The following is a 21,074-nucleotide window of genomic DNA, read 5'->3' on the forward strand; positions in this document are numbered from 1 at the left end:
ATTTGTTGTATTGTCCTTCTCGAGCCCAAGTCTCAGAAGCCGCTTAGGCAATCTCAATACATGGCCTGATGAAATCGATCAGGCGCCTGCCATGTATCTTCATTTTTCAACTCTTTGATGAAAAGATGACAAAACCAAAAAAAAGCTCCTTTTTTATAAGTTAGCTTCAGGCTGGGTCTGATCATGCACCTATTTTACTGTTAGAAGGGGAAGATAGAGCTTTTATCCCCCAAAAATAAATGTTTGAAACAGCTTGGTTGTTGAAAGAGAATTGAAACGATGAGGTTATTTCTAGATGGCCAGAAAGATGCAAAGCTAATATGAAGGATCATTGGCGAGATGTATCCCAATCCTTTAGAAAGTATTTGTGAGGTTCTTTTTAGAAATTGATTTCGCAAAAGAATGTATTCGGTCTTGGTCTTATACATGCGCGAGGAAGGTAATAAAAAAGAAAGAAGACAAGTTCTTTCTTTTATCACTTAGGAGCCGCACGAGATGAAAGTCTCATGCACGGTTTTGCATGAGAGAAAGAAGCGCGTCCCAAGTAGAAATATCACAACTACCACCGCGCCATGGGCCATCACAAGGAAAACTATACCCAAAATCCTTGTTTGATTGAATATTGACCCACTGAGAGAGAAGCATGTTCCTGATCATCCATAAACTCGGAATTGATCTTCTTTTTTCCTTTCTTTTCTGCTCCCTGCTTAGATGAACACAACATGGAGGTTTGGTTAGGCTTGGTCACGACGACCTCGTGTTGGCGGCGGAGGAAGAATCGACATGAAGGCCAGCAGCCCATAGAGGTTTGTCTAGAAGCATCCACCCTTTAAAGAGTGCATAATAGCTCACTGATCGAGTGCCCTTGCGCTAAAGATGAATGGGGCTAAGCGATCTTCCGAAGTTGTGGGACGTCAAAATGCATCGGTAGGGGAGCGTTCCATCTTAGAGGGAAGCAAAGTTGTTTCTTTATTTCGATTTGGCCTTTAGTTAATAATTTAAATTTCACTAAGAAAGACTAACCAAAGAAATGGAAAATGAAAACTAGTAGAATTCTTTTTTTTTTCAAATCCAATTTTTTCTCTTTTTTATAGATAGGTCGTCGATTCGGCATTCGCGGAGAATTTTATGAATTTCGTCAACTCGAAGAGTTGCCATTAGTATTTATTTACTCTTTTTCGGAAGCAAGGGGGAAAATAATGCCTTTTGTCAAGAATTCATTTTTGCATTTTTAACTATAAAAATAAAAATAATAAAATTAATCGTAGTGGATCCATGTGGTAAGGAAAAACTGGTAATCGATTCCTTAAATGAAATCTTATCTATTCATATGTATGAAATACTTATGTGGAGTTCCCTAGAATTTAATGTGATTCAGTAAACAAAATATAGAGTCCAGAATTGCTGAATCGATATGTAGGGATTGATGAAGAATGAGCTGATAATGGAATTTTTCTTTGATAAATAGGTTGGAACAATTCTTGATTTTCTTGTTGGTTCCTCCTTTATTATTTATTAAAAGTGATTCTCTTCCATTCGGTTTATTAGCTTTAGGAAAATAGAAGGTGCGGAAATGCTCACTTCTAAAAGGCTTAAAGGTTCCAATCAATAGGAATAACCCCTTCCAGTCTTTTTCGCCAAAGAAGGTTTTGGAGGAGGAACCTATGGGAACGGAAGTGGCTCCGGTGGGTTCCGTTCCCTTAACCAAGTCATTGCCTATGGGTCGCCGACTCATTCTTCAACATGCATGCGGTCAAAGATCACTTTCCCCTCCCGCTTGCCTCTACGTAAGAGGTGTACTTTGTACTGTCTAGGGGTCACATAGATCAAAACCCGGAGCGAGTTGAACGAAAGACTTACCCACAGCTACAACTAATGGGGCTTCAAAGAGCTTAGATTCTAAGGTAGGGATGTCAGTTCGTGAAAGCCTTTGGTACTTCAGTAAGGCGAGCAGCCCTTCGCAAGGATGCCATTTTTACAAGCTTCCGCATGCTGAGGGTGACTATGGATTTTATATAGTTATGGAATAACCTTCTTATACGCTAGTTCTTCGTCCAAAGACTTCTGATTTCGCTTGTTGGCTAGTATGAATCCTTCACTAGGATTGGACCAACATCATTCTAGATCTCGATTTTATCCAATTTCCTTATCCTCTCAGAGCAAGATCGGAGTAGTAGGTCGAAATGGTACCAGCCGTACTTAATAATAGAATGATTTGGAAGAAATATGTAAAATTGTCCCTCCAAAAAAATGATTCCAGAATAAATGGGCCATAGCTAGGACAGGTGCGCAAGCGGCGAGTCTGCCTTACCGCTTGGCCATGCCGTCAAAAGATCCAATCGAAAATCGAGAAAAGAGGAAGTATTCGTCCACGTTTTCTTACGAAACCCCTTTTATTTTGAATATAATTTTACTTACTTTTTCCCAATCTTAAATTGAACTAACGTAATTTTCGATAAGGGTATCATTGATGGAATTACCAATGGAGTGGGTGTTGTTAGTTTTTGTCTAGGAGAAGAAATTAAATATGCCCATTCCAATCTTATCTAACTTTGCTAACTTCCCCGTCTCTACCCGTATCTTGTTCGTTTCTAGAAACACGTCTTCCTATTCCATCTTTTCCGGAATCTCCCTTAACAGCTAAATCGAGAAGCTTTCCATGAAGAATATTGACATTCAAATCAAGATTTACACCTGTTGCCATCCCCATTGCACGGTTCCGAGAATATTGAGAATTTTGTTAGGCCGCGTTGAGAGCTTGCATCTCGTGCATTAGTTTAGGATAGCTTTCTCTCCCCAGGTGATCTTGACATCAATGGGTTCATATGACATCATGGCATCGATACACTTGTCCTTGATCCAAAAGTCATCAACATGTTTGGCACCCACATTATGAAAGGCATCAGCAATGGATAGGAACCTACTATACATCTCTTGATGATCTTCATTTGGCGACCTCATGAACCCTTTGGTTTGGTTCCGAAGAGCACTGTACTTGTTTCTCTTCATGCTTTTACTTCCCACAAAGATTTCAGACAACCCATCCCAAGCTTCCTTGGCGGTGGTGTAGTTCAGAATATAAGCCAATTCCTTTATTCCCACAACTTGATGAATCATGTTCAAGGCAACAGAGTTGAGTTGGTGATCAACCACCTCTATTCTATTCAATTTGTCGGTGTTGAAAGGTTTGTACCCTTCAAGAATGATTCTCCACAGATCATTGGAGGCACTGCACACATGAGAGCGATACTCTAATTGCCACCTATTGAAATCCTCAACATTAAACTTAGGTGGATCACCTCTGTTGTTTATATGAGGGTGAGGGACAGGTAGATCCAGAGAGCGCCAATCAACGACATTCTAGACCTCCTTCTCACTTAAGCCCTTTTTAGGAGAAGCACTATAGATTTTAACATTGCCTAGGTCGTCACCATCCAAGGACTTTTTACTAGATGGTGAGGCCAAAGCATCTCCCTCAAATAAAGAGTCCTTGTACTCTATGATGGGAATAATGGGAGGGACCGACGGCTTTAGAAGCTCTGCAAGATATTTCTTCATATCTAGCATTTGAGATTCCATGGAGGATCTTAAGGATGTTTCTAAAGACTTTAGATTGTCCATGGAAGCCAGCTTCTCGGCCCCTTCTGTATTATCATCGTCCGGCATACTCTTAGGCGGTTAAGCCTAAAATAAGAGCCGGGGCTCTGATGCCAATTGAAAGGATCGTATGCCGCACCTAGATGGGGGGTGATTAGGTGCTACCAATTTTTAGTTTTTTTTCAATTAAGGCTTGACACAAAGATAAATTCTCCAGATGTGCAGCTATGTGAATTTACCTAGATGACAAGATACACTACTAAGCAAGATATCACTAAGCAAGATATAGTAATGCAATAAAGGATATAGGTAACCGAGAGTGGAGCACGCGGAGACACTAGGGATGATTCCCGTAGTTCCTTCCTTTTGAGGGGAAGTACGTCTACGTTGGAGGGTTGTGGTCACCACAAAGGCCTAACCAACATTACAAAGGCCTCACCATATTCTTGGGTGAGCAAAGCTACAAAGGCCTAGCTCACTTGTCCACTAAGGGATTTCCTCGAGGTGGAAACCGGGCCTTTACAAGGTTCTTGGAGCACACATCCACAACTGAATTGGAGGCTCCCAATAGTTTTAACATCACATCAACAAGTTCAAATCAAGTAACAAGAGCTAGGGTTTCAAAAGAAACAGTAGCAAAGGGGCCCTCGAGCAAATGAGGGAGAAATGCAAATTGCTTCGGTGAAGATGTAGATCGGGGTCTTCTCCTTCAATTCTTCAAAGATCAAGAGATTCAGATGGTTGGTGGAGGAGATTTGATGATTTTCGTGGCTCAGTGCTGTCTACTGTTGGCTTCTTTTCCTGTAGACAGTGTTGGGCCTCCAAGAGCAGAGGTTTGTAGAACAGCAGCAAGTTTTCCCTTAAGTGGATCACCCAAGGTTTATCGAACTCGGGGAGGAAGAGGTCAAAAATATCCCTCTCAAGCAACCCTGCAATCATGATACAAGAAGTCTCTTGTGTCCCCAACACACCTAATAAACTTTTCAGATGTATAGGTGCACTAGTTCGGCGAAGAGATAGTGAAATACAAGTAGTATGAATGTATATGAGTGGTAATAGCAATCTGAAATAAATATGGCAGCGAATAAACATGCATCAGAACTTGTTGGAAACGGTGTTTCGATGTTTGGAAACAAGGCCTAGGGATCATACTTTCACTAGTGGACACTCTTGATACGTCTCCGACGTATCGATAATTTCTTATGTTCCATGCCACATTATTGATGATATCTACATGTTTTATGCATACTTTATGTCATATTTATGCGTTTTCCAGAACTAACCTATTGACGAGATGCCGAAGGGCCAGTTGCTGTTTTCTGCTGTTTTTGGTTTCAGAAATCCTAGTAAGGAAATATTCTCGGAATCGGACGAAATCAACGCTCAGCATCTTAGGATTGCACGAAGCTTCCAGAACACCCGAGAGTCGCCAGAGAGGGGCCACAGGGCCACCAGATGACACCCTGGCGCGGCCAAGGGGGGGCCCGCGCCCCCCTGTTGTGTCGTCGCCTCGTTGACCTTCTGACGCCGCCTCTTCGCCTATATAAAGATCCCTGACCTAAAACATCGATACGGAAAAGCCACGGTACGAGAAACCTTCCAGAGCCGCCGCCATCGCGAAGCCAAGATCTGGGGGACAGGAGTCTCTGTTCCGGCACGCCGCCGGGACGGGGAAGTGCCCCCGGAAGGCTCCTCCATCGACACCACCGCCATCTTCATCAACTCTGTTGTCTCCCATGAGGAGGGAGTAGTTCTCCATCGAGGCTAAGGGCTGTACCGGTAGCTATGTGGTTAATCTCTCTCCTATGTACTTCAATACAATAATCTCATGAGCTGCCTTACATGATTGAGATTCATATGAGTTTTGTATCACTATTTATCTATGTGCTACTTTAGTGGTGTTATTAAAGTAGTCTATTCCTCCTGCACGGTGTAATGGTGACAGTGTGTGCGTCGTGTAGTACTTGGCGTAGGTTATGATTGTAGTCTCTTGTAGATTATGAAGTTAACTATTGCTATGATAGTATTGATGTGATCTATTCCTCCTTTCATAGTGTGAAGGTGACAGTGTGCATGCTATGTTAGTACTTGGTTTAGTTGTGTTGATCTATCGTGCACTCTAAGGTTATTTAAACATGAATATCGAATATTGTGGAGCTTGTTAACTCCGGCATTGAGGGTTCGTGTAATCCTACACAATTAGTGGTGTTCATCATCCAACAAGAGAGTGTAGAGTATAGAATTTATCTATTCTGTTATGTGATCAATGTTGAGAGTGTCCACTAGTGAAAGTATAATCCCTAGGCCTTGTTCCCAAATACTGCAATCATCGCTTGTTTAATGTTTTACTGCATCTGTACTGCCTGCAATATTTCCACCATCAACCACACGCCAGTTGTAGTATCAAGCTATTTTCTGGTGCCGTTACTACTGCTCATATATATTCATACCACCTGTATTTCACTATCTCTTCGCCGAACTAGTGCACCTATACATCTGACAAGTGTATTAGGTGTGTTGGGGACACAAGAGACTTCTTGCTTTGTGGTTGCAGGGTTGCATGAGAGGGATATCTTTGACCTCTTCCTCCTTGAGTTCGATAAACCTTGGGTGATCCACTTAAGGGAAACTTGCTGCTGTTCTACAAACCTCTGCTCTTGGAGGCCCAACACTGTCTACAAGAATAGAAGCACCCGTAGACATCAAGCACTTTTCTGGCGCCGTTGCCGGGGAGGAAAGGTAAAAGGCACTCATACTCCGGTTCCAGGTAACTAAGTACTTTTCTGGCGCCATTGTGTGTGTGCTCGAAGCTATTTCCTTTAGATCCTGCAATTGCATCTTTTTGTTTCTTGTTTACACTAGTAAGGCATAATGGACAACAATGAGCTTCTTATTCTATTTCCTGAGTTAAGACATGGATGGTTTGATCCGAAAATTAAAAAACCCATGGAACATATTAGTATGAACACTTTGAACACTATTGTTGCTAATGCTATGGAAAATTCTAAGCTTGGGGAAGCTGGTTTTGATGAGCATGATCTTTTTAGTCCCCCAAGCATTGAGGAGAAAATTTTCTTTGATGATACTTTACCTCCTATTTATGATGATTATAATGATAATAGTCTTTTAGTACCGCCTGTTATGAAGGATAAATTTGATTATGATTACAATATGCCTCCTATATTTGATGATGAGAATAATAATGATAGCTACTTTGTTGAATTTGCTCCCACTACAACTAATAAAATTGATTATGCTTATGTGGAGAGTAATAATTTTATGCATGAGACTCATGATAAGAATGCTTTATGTGATAGTTATATTGTTGAGTTTGCTCATGATGCTACTGGACATTATTATGAGAGAGGAAAATATAGTTGTAGAAATTTTCATGTTACTAAAACACCTCTCTATGTGCTAAAATTTTTGAAGCTACACTTGTTCTATCTTCCTACGCTTGTTACTTTGCTCTTCATGAACTTGTTTATTTACAAGATTCCTTTTCATAGGAAGCATGTTAGGCTTAAATGTGTTTTAAATTTGTCTCTTGATGCTCTCTTTTGCTTCAAATACTATTTCTTGTGAGTGCATCATTTAATCTGCTGAGCCCATCTTAATGGCTATAAAGAAAGAACTTCTTGGGAGATAACCCATGTGTTTATTTTACTAAAGTAATTTTGTTTTATATTTGTGTTTTGGAAGTTGTTACTACTGTAGCAACCTCTCCTTATCTTATTTTATTGCATTGTTGTGCCAAGTAAAGTCTTTGATAGTAAGGTTCATACTAGATTTGGATTACTGCGCAGAAACAGATTTCTGTCTGTCACGAATCTGGGCCAAATTCTCTGTAGGTAACTCAGAAAATTATGCCAATTTACGTGAGTGATCCTCAGATATGTACGCAACTTTCATTCAATTTTAGCATTTTCATTTGAGCAAGTCTGGTGCCCCTTAGAAATCCGTCTTTACGGACTATTCTGTTTTGACAGATTCTGTCTTTTATTTCGCATTGCCTCTTTTGCTATGTTGGATGGATTTCTTTGTTCCATTAACTTCCAGTAGATTTGGGCAATGTCCAGAAGTGTTAAGAATGATTGTGTCACCTCTGAACATGTGAGTTTTTGATTATGCACTAACCCTCTAATGAGTTTGTTTCGAGTTTGGTGTGGAGGAAGTTTTCAAGGGTCAAGAGAGGAGGATGATATACTGTGATCAAGAAGAGTGAAAGTCTAAGCTTGGGGATGCCCCGGTGGTTCATCCCTGCATATTTCAAGAAGACTCAAGCATCTAAGCTTGGGGATGCCCAAGGCATCCCCTTCTTCATCGACAACATTATCAGGTTCCTTCTCTTGAAACTATATTTTTATTCGGTCACATCTTATGTACTTTACTTGGAGCGTCTGTTTGTTTTTATTTTTTTGTTTGAATAAATGCTTGTGTGGGAGAGAGACACGCTCCGCTGGTTCATATGAACACATGTGTTCTTAGCTTTTATTTTCATGGCGAAGGTTGAAACTGCTTCGTTAATTGTTATATGGTTGGAAACGGAAAATGCTACATGTAGTAATTGGTATGATGTCTTGAACAATGTGATACTTGGCAATTGTTGTGCTCATGTTTAAGCTCTTGCATCATATACTTTGCACCTATTAATGAAGAAATACATAGAGCTTGCTAAAATTTGGTTTGCATAATTGGTCTCTCTAAGGTCTAGATAATTTCTAGTATTGAGTTTGAACAACAAGGAAGACGGTGTAGAGTCTTATAATGTTTACAATATGTCTTTTATGTGAGTTTTGCTGCACCACTTCATCCTTGTGTTTGTTTCAAATAGCCTTGCTAGCCTAAGCCTTGTATCGAGAAGGAATACTTCTCATGCATCCAAAATCCTTGAGCCAACCACTATGCCATTTGTGTCCACCATACTGACACGCGTACAGCACGCGACCGTTGGGAACCCCAAGTGGAAGGTGTGATGCGTACAGCAGTAAGTTTCCCTCAGTTAGAAACCAAGGTTTATCGAACCAGTAGGAGTCAAGAAGCACGTTGAAGGTTGATGGCGGCGAGATGTAGTGCGGCGCAACACCAGGGATTCCGGCGCCAACGTGGAACCTGCACAACACAAACCAAGTACTTTGCCCCAACGAAACACCGAGGTTGTCAATCTCACCGGCTTTCTGTAACAAAGGATTAGATGTATAGTGTGGAAGATGATTGTTTGCAGAAAACAGTAGAACAGTATTGCAGTAGATTGTATTTCAGTATAGAGAATTGGACCGGGGTCCACAGTTCACTAGAGGTGTCTCTCCCATAAGATAAACAGCATGTTGGGTGAACAAATTACAGTTGGGCAATTGACAAATAGAGAGGGCATGACCATGCACATACATATTATGATGAGTATAGTGAGATTTAATTGGGCATTACGACAAAGTACATAGACCGCTATCCAGCATGCATCTATGCCTAAAAAGTCCACCTTCGGGTTATCATCCGAACCCCCTCCAGTATTAAGTTGCTAACAACAGACAATTGCATTAAGTATTGTGCGTAATGTAATCAGTAACTACATCCTCGAACATAGCACCAATGTTTTATCCCTAGTGGTAACAGCACATCCATAATCTTAGAGGTTTCTGTCACTCCCCCAGATTCACGGAGACATGAACCCACTATCGAGCATAAATACTCCCTCTTGGAGTTACAAGCATCTACTTGGCCAGAGCATCTACTAGTAACGGAGAGCATGCAAGATCATAAACAACACATAGATATAAATTGATAATCAACATAACATAGTATTCTCTATTCATCGGATCCCAACAAACACAACATATAGAATTACAGATAGATGATCTTGATCATGTTCGGCAGCTCACAAGACCCGACAATTAAGCACAATGAGGAGAAGACAACCATCTAGCTACTGCTATGGACCCATAGTCCAGGGGTAGACTACTCACACATCACTCCGGAGGCGACCATGGCGGCGTAGAGTCCTCCGGAGTTGAATACCCACTACGGCAGGGTGCCGGAGGCGATCTCTGAATCCCGAGATGGGATTGGCGGCGGCGGCGTCTCTGGAAGGTTTTCCGTATCGTGGCTCTCGGTACTGGGGGTTTCGCGACGAAGGCTATTTGTAGGCGGAAGGGCAGGTCAAGGGGCGTCACGAGGGGCCCACACCATAGGTCGGCGCGGCCAGGGCTTGGGCCGCGCCGCCCTGTGGTTTGGCCACCTCGTGGCCCCACTTCGTCTCCTCTTCGGTCTTCTGGAAGCTTCGTGGCAAAATAGGACCCTGGGCGTTGATTTCGTCCAATTCCGAGAATATTTCCTTACTAGGATTTCTGAAACCAAAAACAGCAGAAAACAGCAACTGGCACTTCGGCATCTTGTTAATAGGTTAGTTCCAGAAAATGCACGAATATGACATAAAGTGTGCATAAAACATGTAGATATCATCAATAATGTGGCATGGAACATAAGAAATTATCGATACGTCGGAGACGTATCAGCATCCCCAAGCTTAGTTCCTGCTCGTCCCGAGCAGGTAAACGATAAACAAAGATAATTTCTGGAGTGACATGCCATCATAACCTTGATCATACTATTTGTAAAGCATATGTAGTGAATGCAGCGATCAAAACAATGTAAATGACATGAGTAAACAAGTGAATCATATAGCAAAGACTTTTCATGAATAGTACTTCAAGACAAGCATCAATAAGTCTTGCATAAGAGTTAACTCATAAAGCAATAATTCATAGTAGAAGCATTGAAGCAACACAAAGGAAGATGAAGTTTCAGCGGTTGCTTTCAACTTATAACATGTATATCTCATGGATATTGTCAATGTAAAGTAATATAACAAGTGCAATATGCAAGTATGTAGGAATCAATGCACAGTTCACACAAGTGTTTGCTTCTTGGGGTGGAGAGAAATAGGTGAACTGACTCAACAATAAAAGTAAAAAGAATGGTCCTTCAAAGAGGAAAGCATCGATTGCTATATTTGTGCTAGAGCTTTGATTTTGAAAACAAGAAACAATTTTGTCAACGGTAGTAATAAAGCATATGTATCATGTAAATTATATCTTACAAGTTGCAAGCCTCATGCATAGTATACTAATAGTGCCCGCACCTTGTCCTAATTAGCTTGGACTACCGGGATCATCGCAATGCACATGTTTTAACCAAGTGTCACAAAGGGGTAACTCTATGCCGCCTGTACAAAGGTCTAAGGAGAAAGCTCGCATCGGATTTCTCGCTATTGATTATTCTCAACTTAGACATCCATACCGGGACAACATAGACAACAGATAATGGACTCCTCTTTTATGCATAAGCATGTAGCAACAATTATTTTTCTCATATGAGATTGAGGATATTGTCCAAAACTGAAACTTCCACCATGGATCATGGCTTTAGTTAGCGGCCCAATGTTCTTCTCTAACAATATGCATGCTCTAACCATAAGGTGGTAGATCGCTCTTACTTCAGACAAGACGAACATGCATAGCAACTCACATGAAATTCAACAAAGAGTAGTTGATGGCGTCCCCAGTGAACATGGTTATCGCACAACGAGCAACTTAATAAGAGATAAAGTGCATAAGTACATATTCATTACCACAATAGTTTTTAGGCTATTTGTCCCATGAGCTATATATTGTAAAGGTGAAGAATGGAAATTTAAAGGTAGCACTCAAGCAATTTACTTTGGAATGGCGGAGAAATACCATGTAGTAGGTAGGTATGGTGGACACAAATGGCATAGTGGTTGGCTCAAGGATTTTGGATGCATGAGAAGTATTCCCTCTCGATACAAGGTTTAGGCTAGCAAGGCTATTTGAAACAAACACAAGGATGAACCGGTGCAGCAAAACTCACATAAAAGACATATTGTAAACAATATAAGACTCTACACTGTCTTCCTTGTTGTTCAAACTCAATACTATATATTATCTAGACCTTAGAGAGACCAAATATGCAAACCAAATTTTAGCATGCTCTATGTATTTCTTCATTAATGGGTGCAAAGTATATGATGCAAGAGTTTAAACATGAGCACAACAATTGCCAAGTATCACATTATCCAAGACATTATAGCAATTACTACATGTATCATTTTCCAATTCCAACCATATAACAATTTAACGAAGAAGAAACTTCGCCATGAATACTATGAGTAGAAACTAAGGACATACTTGTCCATATGCTACAGCGGAGCGTGTCTCTCTCCCACACAAAGAATGCTAGGATCCATTTTATTCAAACAAAACAAAAACAAAAACAAACCGACGCTCCAAGCAAAGCACATAAGATGTGATGGAATAAAAATATAGTTTCAGGGGAGGAACCTGATAATGTTGTCGATGAAGAAGGGGATGCCTTGGGCATCCCCAAGCTTAGACGCTTGAGTCTTCTTGATATATGCAGGGGTGAATGATACGCGTTCAACACGCGCCCGTTGGGAACCCCAAGAGGAAGGTGTGATGCGTACAACGGCAAGTTTCCCTCAGTATGAAACCAAGGTTATCGAACCAGTAGGAGCCAAGAAGCACGTTGAAGGTTGATGGCGGCGAGATGTAGTGCGGCGCAACACCAGGGATTCCGGCACCAACGTGGAACCTGCACAACACAACCAAAGTACTTTGCCCCAACGAAACAGTGAGGTTGTCAATCTCACCGGCTTGCTGTAACAAAGGATTAACCGTATTGTGTGGAAGATGATTGTTTGCAGAAAACAGTAGAACAAGTATTGCAGTAGATTGTATTTCAGTAAAGAGAATTGGACCGGGGTCCACAGTTCACTAGAGGTGTCTCTCCCATAAGATAAACAGCATGTTGGGTGAACAAATTACAGTTGGGCAATTGATAAATAAAGAGGGCATGACCATGCACATACATATCATGATGAGTATAGTGAGATTTAATTGGGCATTACGACAAAGTACATAGACCGCCATCCAACTGCATCTATGCCTAAAAAGTCCACCTTCAGGTTATCATCCGAACCCCCTCCAGTATTAAGTTGCAAAGCAACAGACAATTGCATTAAGTATGGTGCGTAATGTAATCAACAACTACATCCTTAGACATAGCATCAATGTTTTATCCCTAGTGGCAACAGCACAACACAACCTTAGAACTTTCTGTCACTGTCCCAGGTGTCAATGCAGGCATGAACCCACTATCGAGCATAAATACTCCCTCTTGGAGTTACAAGCATCTACTTGGCCAGAGCATCTACTAGTAACGGAGAGCATGCAAGATCATAAACAACACATAGATATAACTTTGATAATCAACATAACAAGTATTCTCTATTCATCGGATCCCAACAAACGCAAGATATAGAATTACAGATAGATGATCTTGATCATGTTAGGCAGCTCACAAGATCCGACAATGATAGCACAATGGGGAGAAGACAACCATCTAGCTACTGCTATGGACCCATAGTCCAGGGGTAGACTACTCACACATCACACCGGAGGCGACCATGGCGGCGTAGAGTCCTCCGGGAGATGATTCCCCTCTCCGGCAGGGTGCCGGAGGCGATCTCCTGGATCCCCCGAGATGGGATCGGCGGCGGCGGCGTCTGCGGAAGGTTTTCCGTATCGTGGCTCTCGGTGCGGGGGTTTCGTCACGGAGGCTTTAAGTAGGCGGAAGGGCAGGTCAAGAGGCGGCACGAGGGGCCCGGACCATAGGGCCGCGCGGCGAGCAGGGGCCGCGCCGCCTATGCTGCTCTGGCTGCCTCGTGGCCCCTCTTCGTCTCGTCTTCGGACTTCTGGAAGCTTCGTGGCAAAATAGGACCCTGGGCATTGATTTCGTCCAATTCCGAGAATATTTCGTTACTAGGATTTCTGAAACCAAAAACAGCAGAAAACGACAGCGGCACTTCGGCATCTTGTTAATAGGTTAGTTCCAGAAAATGCACGAATATGACATAAAGTGTGCATAAAACATGTAGATAACATCAATAATGTGGCATGGAACATAAGAAATTATCGATACGTCGGAGACGTATCAGCATCCCCAAGCTTAGTTCTGCTCGTCCCGAGCAGGTAAAACGATAACACAGATAATTTCTGGAGTGACATGCCATCATAACCTTGATCATACTATTTGTAAAGCATATGTAGTGAATGCAGCGATCAAAACAATGTATATGACATGAGTAAACCAGTGAATCATAAAGCAAAGACTTTTCATGAATAGCACTTCAAGACAAGCATCAATAAGTCTTGCATAAGAGTTAACTCATAAAGCAATAATTCAAAGTAAAGGCATTGAAGCAACACAAAAGAAGATTAAGTTTCAGCGGTTGCTTTCAACTTATAACATGTATATCTCATTGATATTGTCAACATAGAGTAATATAACAAGTGCAATAAGCAAATATGTAAGAATCAATGCACAGTTCACACAAGTGTTTGCTTCTTGAGGTGGAGAGAAATAGGTGAACTGACTCAACATTGAAAGTAAAAGAATTGTCCTCCATAGAGGAAAAGCATCGATTGCTATATTTGTGCTAGAGCTTTGATTTTGAAAACATGAAACAATTTTGTCAACGGTAGTAATAAAGCATATGTATCATGTAAATTATATCTTACAAGTTGCAAGCCTCATGCATAGTGTACTAATAGTGCCCGCACCTTGTCCTAATTAGCTTGGACTACCGGATCATCACAATGCACATGTTTTAACCAAGTGTCACAAAGGGGTACCTCTATGCCGCCTGTACAAAGGTCTAAGGAGAAAGTTCGCATTGGATTTCTCGCTATTGATTATTCTTCAACTTAGACATCCATACCGGGACAACATAGACAACAGATAATGGACTCCTCTTTTATGCATAAGCATGTAGCAACAATTAATAATTTTCTCTTTTGAGATTGAGGATATATGTCCAAAACTGAAACTTCCACCATGGATCATGGCTTTAGTTAGCGGCCCAATGTTCTTCTCTAACAATATGCATGCTTAACCATAGGGTGGTAGATCTCTCTTACTTCAGACAAGACGGACATGCATAGCAACTCACATGAAATTCAACAAAGAGTAGTTGATGGCGTCCCCAGTGAACATGGTTATCGCACAACAAGCAACTTAATAAGAGATAAAGTGCATAATTACATATTCAATACCACAATAGTTTTTAAGCTATTTGTCCCATGAGCTATATATTGTAAGGCGAATGATGGAATTTTAAAGGTAGCACTCAAGCAATTTACTTTGGAATGGCGGAAAATACCATGTAGTAGGTAGGTATGGTGGACACAAATGGCATAGTGGTTGGCTCAAGTATTTTGGATGCATGAGAAGTATTCCCTCTCGATACAAGGTTTAGGCTAGCAAGGCTTATTTGAAACAAACACAAGGATGAACCGGTGCAGAAAAACTCACATAAAAGACATATTGAAAACATTATAAGACTCTACACCGTCTTCCTTGTTGTTCAAACTCAATACTAGAAATTATCTAGACCTTAGAGAAACAAAATATGCAAACCAAATTTTAGCATGCTCTATGTATTTCTTCATTAATGGGTGCAAAGCATATGATGCAAGAGCTTAAACATGAGCACAACAATTGCCAAGTATCACATTACCCAAGACATTTAATAGCAATTACTACATGTATCATTTTCCAATTCCAACCATATAACAATTTAACGAAGGAGAAACTTCGCCATGAATACTATGAGTAGAAACCAAGGACATACTTGTCCATATGCTACAGCGGAGCGTGTCTCTCTCTCCCATAAAGTGAATGCTAGGATCCATTTTATTCAAACAAAACAAAAAAACAAAAACAAACCGACGCTCCAAGAAAAACACATAAGATGTGATGGAATAAAAATATAGTTTCAGGGGAGTAACCTGATAATGTTGTCGATGAAGAAGGGGATGCCTTGGGCATCCCCAAGCTTAGACGCTTGAGTCTTCTTGATATATGCAGGGGTGAACCACCGGGGCATCCCCAAGCTTAGAGCTTTCACTCTCCTTGATCATGTTGCATCATACTCCTCTCTTGATCCTTGAAAACTTCCTCCACACCAAACTCGAAACAACTCATTAGAGGGTTAGTGCACAATAAAAATTAACATATTCAGAGGTGACACAATCATTCTTAACACTTCTGGACATTGCATAAAGCTACTGGACATTAATGGATCAAAGAAATTCATCCAACATAGCAAAAGAGGCAATGCGAAATAAAAGACAGAATCTGTCAAAACAGAACAGTTCGTATTGACGAATTTTAAAATGGCACCAGACTTGCTCAAATGAAAATGCTCAAATAGAATGAAAGTTGCGTACATATCTGAGGATCACTCACGTAAATTGGCATAATTTTCTGAGTTACCTACAGGGGAAAACAGCCCAGATTCGTGACAGCAAAGAAATCTGTTTCTGCGCAGTAATCCAAATCTAGTATGAACTTTTCTATCAATGGCTTTACTTGGCACAACAAAACACAAAACTAAGATAAGGAGAGGTTGCTACAGTAGTGAACAACTTCCAAGACACAAAATAAAAACAAAGTACTGTAGGTAAAAACATGGGTTGTCTCCCATAAGCGCTTTTCTTTAACGCCTTTCAGCTAGGCGCAGAAAGTGTGTATCAAGTATTATCAAGAGACGAAGTGTCAACATTGATGTCTACGTTCCCCCTCCTTTCCTGTAGACAGTGTTGGGCCACCAAGAGCAGAGGTTTGTAGAACAGCAGCAAGTTTTCCCTTAAGTGGATCACCCAAGGTTTATCGAACTCAGGGAGGAAGAGGTCAAAGATATCCCTCTCATGCAACCCTGCAACCACAAAGCAAGAAGTCTCTTGTGTCCCCAACACACCAAATAGGTGCACTAGTTCGGCGAAGAGATAGTGAAATACAGGTGGTATAAATAAGTATGAGCAGTAGCAACGGTGCCAGAAAATAGCTTGCTGGCGTGTAGTTGATGGTGGTAGTATTGCAGCAGTAATGCTTGATAAAACAGTAAACAAGCAGTAGTAACGCAGCAGTAGTAACGCAGCAGTAGTAAACAAGTAGCGATAGCAGTATATAGGAGCAAGGCCTAGGGATTACACTTTCACTAGTGGACACTCTCAACATTGATCACATAACAGAATAGATAAATGCATACTCTACACTTTTGTTGGATGATGAACACATTGCGTAGGATTACACGAACCCTCAATGCCGGAGTTAACAAGCTCCACAATTATGTTCATATTTTAGTAACCTTATAGTGTAAGATAGATCAAAAGACTAAACCAAGTACTAACATAGCATGCACACTGTCACCTTCATGCATATGTAGGAGGAATAGATCACATCAATATTATCATAGCAATAGTTAACTTCGCAATCTACAAGAGATCATGATCATAGCATAAACCAAGTACTAACACGGTGCACACACTGTCACCTTTACACACGTGCAGGAGGAATAAAACTACTTTAATAAATTTGCTAGAGTAGCACATAGATAGTAGTGATACAAAACTCATATGAATCTCAATCATGTAAAGCAGCTCATGAGATTATTGTATTAAGGTACATGGGAGAGAGATGAACCACATAGCTACAGCGGAGCCCTCAGCCTCGGGGGTGGATTACTCCCTCCTCATCATGGAGGCAGCGATGGCGGTGAAGATGGTGGTGAAGACGGCGGTGGAGATGGCTCCGGGGGCAATTCCCCGTCCCGGCAGGGTGCCGAAACAGAGTTCTGTCCCCCGAATTGGAGTTTCGCGATGGCGGCGGCGCCCTGAGTCTTTCTCTCGAGTTTCGTCAATTGGTGTCGAGGTTTTAGGTCACGACGGCTTAAATAGGCGAAGAGTCGGAGTCGGAGGGGCCACGGGCTGCCCAAACCATAGGGGGGCGCGCCCCCCCCTGGCCGCGCCGGGGTGTGGTTTGGTGGCCCTGTCCCCCTTCTCTGGCGGTTCTCGTGTGTTCTGGATGCTTCCGGGTAAAATAGGAACTTGGGCGTTGATTTCGTCCGATTCCGAGAATATTTCGTTACTAGGATTTCTGAAACCAAAAACAACAGAAAACAGGAACTGGCACTTCGGCATCTTGTTAGTAGGTTAGTTCCAGAAAATGCACGAATATGACATAAAGTGTGCATAAAACATGTAGGTAACATCAATAATGTGGCATGGAACATAAGAAATTATCGATACGTCGGAGACGTATCAGCATCCCCAAGCTTAGTTTTGCTCGTCCCGAGCAGGTAAAACGATAACAAAGATAATTTCTGGAGTGACATGCCATCATAAACTTGATCATACTATTTGTAAAGCATATGTAGTGAATGCAGCAATCCAAGACAAGGTATATGACATGAGTAAACAACTAAATCATAAAGCAAAGACTTTTCATGAATAGTACTTCAAGACAAGCATCAATAAGTCTTGCATAAGAGTTAACTCATAAAGCAATAATTCATAGTAAAAGCATTGAAGCAACACAAAGGAACATTAAGTTTCAGCGGTTGCTTTCAACTTGTAACATGCATATCTCATGGATAGTTGTCAACATAGAGTAATATAACAAATGCAATATGTAAGTATGTAGGAATCAATGCACAGTTCACACAAGTGTTTGCTTCTTGAGATGGAGAGAAATAGGTGAACTGACTCAACAATGAAAGTAAAAGAAAGGTCCTCCATAGAGGAAAAGCATCGATTGCTATATTTGTGCTAGAGCTTTGATTTTGAAAACATGAAACAATTTTGTCAACGGTAGTAATAAAGCATATGTATCATGTAAATTATATCTTACAAGTTGCAAGCCTCATGCATAGTGTACTAATAGTGCCCGCACCTTGTCCTAATTAGCTTGGACTACCGGATCATCGCAATGCACATGTTTTAACCAAGTGTCACAAAGGGGTACCTCTATGCCGCCTGTACAAAGGTCTAAGGAGAAAGCTCGCATTGGATTTCTCGCTATTGATTATTCTCAACTTAGACATCCATACCGGGACAACATAGACAACAGATAATGGACTCCTCTTTTATGCATAAGCATGTAACAACAATTAATAATTTTCTCATATGAGATTGAGGATATATGTCCAAAACTGAAACTTCCACCATGGATCATGGCTTTAGTTAGCGGCCCAATGTTCTTCTCTAACAATATGCATGCTTAACCATAAGGTGGTAGATCGCTCTTACTTCAGACAAGACGAACATGCATAGCAACTCACATGAAATTCAACAAAGAGTAGTTGATGGCGTCCCCAGTAAACATGGTTATCGCACAACAAGCAACTTAATAAGAGATAAAGTGCATAATTACATATTCAATACCACAATAGTTTTTAAGCTATTTTTCCCATGAGCTATATATTGCAAAGGTGAATGATGGAATTTTAAAGGTAGCACTCAAGCAATTTACTTTGGAATGGCGGAAAATACCATGTAGTAGGTAGGTATGGTGGACACAAATGGCATAGTGGTTGGCTCAAGTATTTTGGATGCATGAGAAGTATTCCCTCTCGATACAAGGTTTAGGCTAGCAAGGCTTATTTGAAACAAACACAAGGATGAACCGGTGCAGCAAGACTCACATAAAAGACATATTGAAAACATTATAAGACTCTACACCGTCTTCCTTGTTGTTCAAACTCAATACTAGAAATTATCTAGACCTTAGAGAAACCAAATATGCAAACCAAATTTTAGCATGCTCTATGTATTTCTTCATTAATGGGTGCAAAGCATATGATGCAAGAGCTTAAACATGAGCACAACAATTGCCAAGTATCACATTACCCAAGACATTAATAGCAATTACTACATGTATCATTTTCCAATTCCAACCGTATAACAATTTAACGAAGAAGAAACTTCGCCATGAATACTAAAAGCTAAGAACACATGTGTTCATATGCAACAGCGGAGCGTGTCTCTCTCCCACACAAGCATGATGTAATCCAATTTATTCAAACACAAACAAAAACAAAAACAAACAGACGCTCCAAGCAAAGCACATAAGATGTGACCGAATAAAAATATAGTTTCAAGAGAAGGAACCTGGTAATTTGTCGATGAAGAAGGGGATGCCTTGGGCATTCCCAAGCTTAGACGCTTGAGTCTTCTTGATATATGCAGGGGTGAACCACAGGGGCATCCCCAAGCTTAGACTTTTCACTCTTCTTGATCATAGTATATCATCCTCCTCTCTTGACCCTTGAAAACTTCCTTCACACCAAACTTCTCATAAATTTTATTAGAGGGGTTAGTACATAATCAAAAACTCGCATGTTCAGAGGTGACACAATCATTCTTAACACTTCTAGACATTGCTCAAAGCTACTGGAAGGTAATGGAACAAAGAAATCCACCCAACACAGCGAAAGAAGCAATGCGAAATAAAAGGCAGAATCTGTCAAAACAGAACAGTCCGTAAAGACGAATTTCTAATAAATACTTCCGTTGCTCAGATCAGAAAACTCAAAACTAATGAAATTTGCGTACATATCTGAGGAACACGCACGTAAATTGGCATATTTTTCTGATTTTTCTACAGAGAAAACAGCCCAGATTCGTGACAGATAGAAATCTGTTTCTGCGCAGAAATCCAAATCTAGTATCAACCTTCGATTAGAGGCTTCACTTGGCACAACAAAACACAAAACTAAGATAAGGAGAGGTTGCTACAGTAGTAAACAACTTCCAAGACACAAATATAAAACAAAGTACTGTAGCAAAATAACACATGGGTTATCTCCCAAGAAGTTCTTTCTTTATAGCCATTAAGATGGGCTCAGCAGTTTTAATAATCCATTCGCGGGAAATAGTATTTGAAGCAAAAGAGAGCTTCAAGAGGCAAATTCAAAACAAATTTAAGTCTAACATGCTTCCTATGAAGAGGAATCTTGTACGCGAATGAATTCATGAAGAACAAAGTGACAAGCATAAGAGGATAAAACACGAGTAACTTCAAGATTCTCAACATAAAGAGGGGAAACTTAATATTATTAAGATGCATATAACCATATTTCCCTCTCTCATAATAACTTTCAGTAGCATCATTGATGAAATCCACAATATACCCATCACTTAAAACATTCTTATCATGGTTCATATGCATAGAAGTATCATTAATTTTGGCATAAGAAGAGTTATTCTCATTAATAGTAATTGGAGCAAGATTATTATCAAGAATTTGAACATGGTAAACAAGTTGCATATTAAAAGAATTGTTTTTGGTAATCCAATCATGACTATGACAAGTTTCATAAGGATAATTATAACCTATATCATAGCATTCTTTATAATAATCATCAAAGATCGGAGGCACAGTGTCATCATAAGAAATAGAATAGTTATCTTTCACAGTCGGTTTATCTATGACCATACCATCATTGTTATTAGAAGGAGATGTATCAAACACATAATGATCAGTAGCAAAAGGATTTTCAAACACCTCTTCCCCAAGCTTACAGCTTTCTATATTATTAT

The sequence above is a fragment of the Lolium perenne genome, chromosome 4, assembly GCF_019359855.2.
Source record: "Lolium perenne isolate Kyuss_39 chromosome 4, Kyuss_2.0, whole genome shotgun sequence".
Taxonomy (NCBI): domain Eukaryota; kingdom Viridiplantae; phylum Streptophyta; class Magnoliopsida; order Poales; family Poaceae; genus Lolium; species Lolium perenne.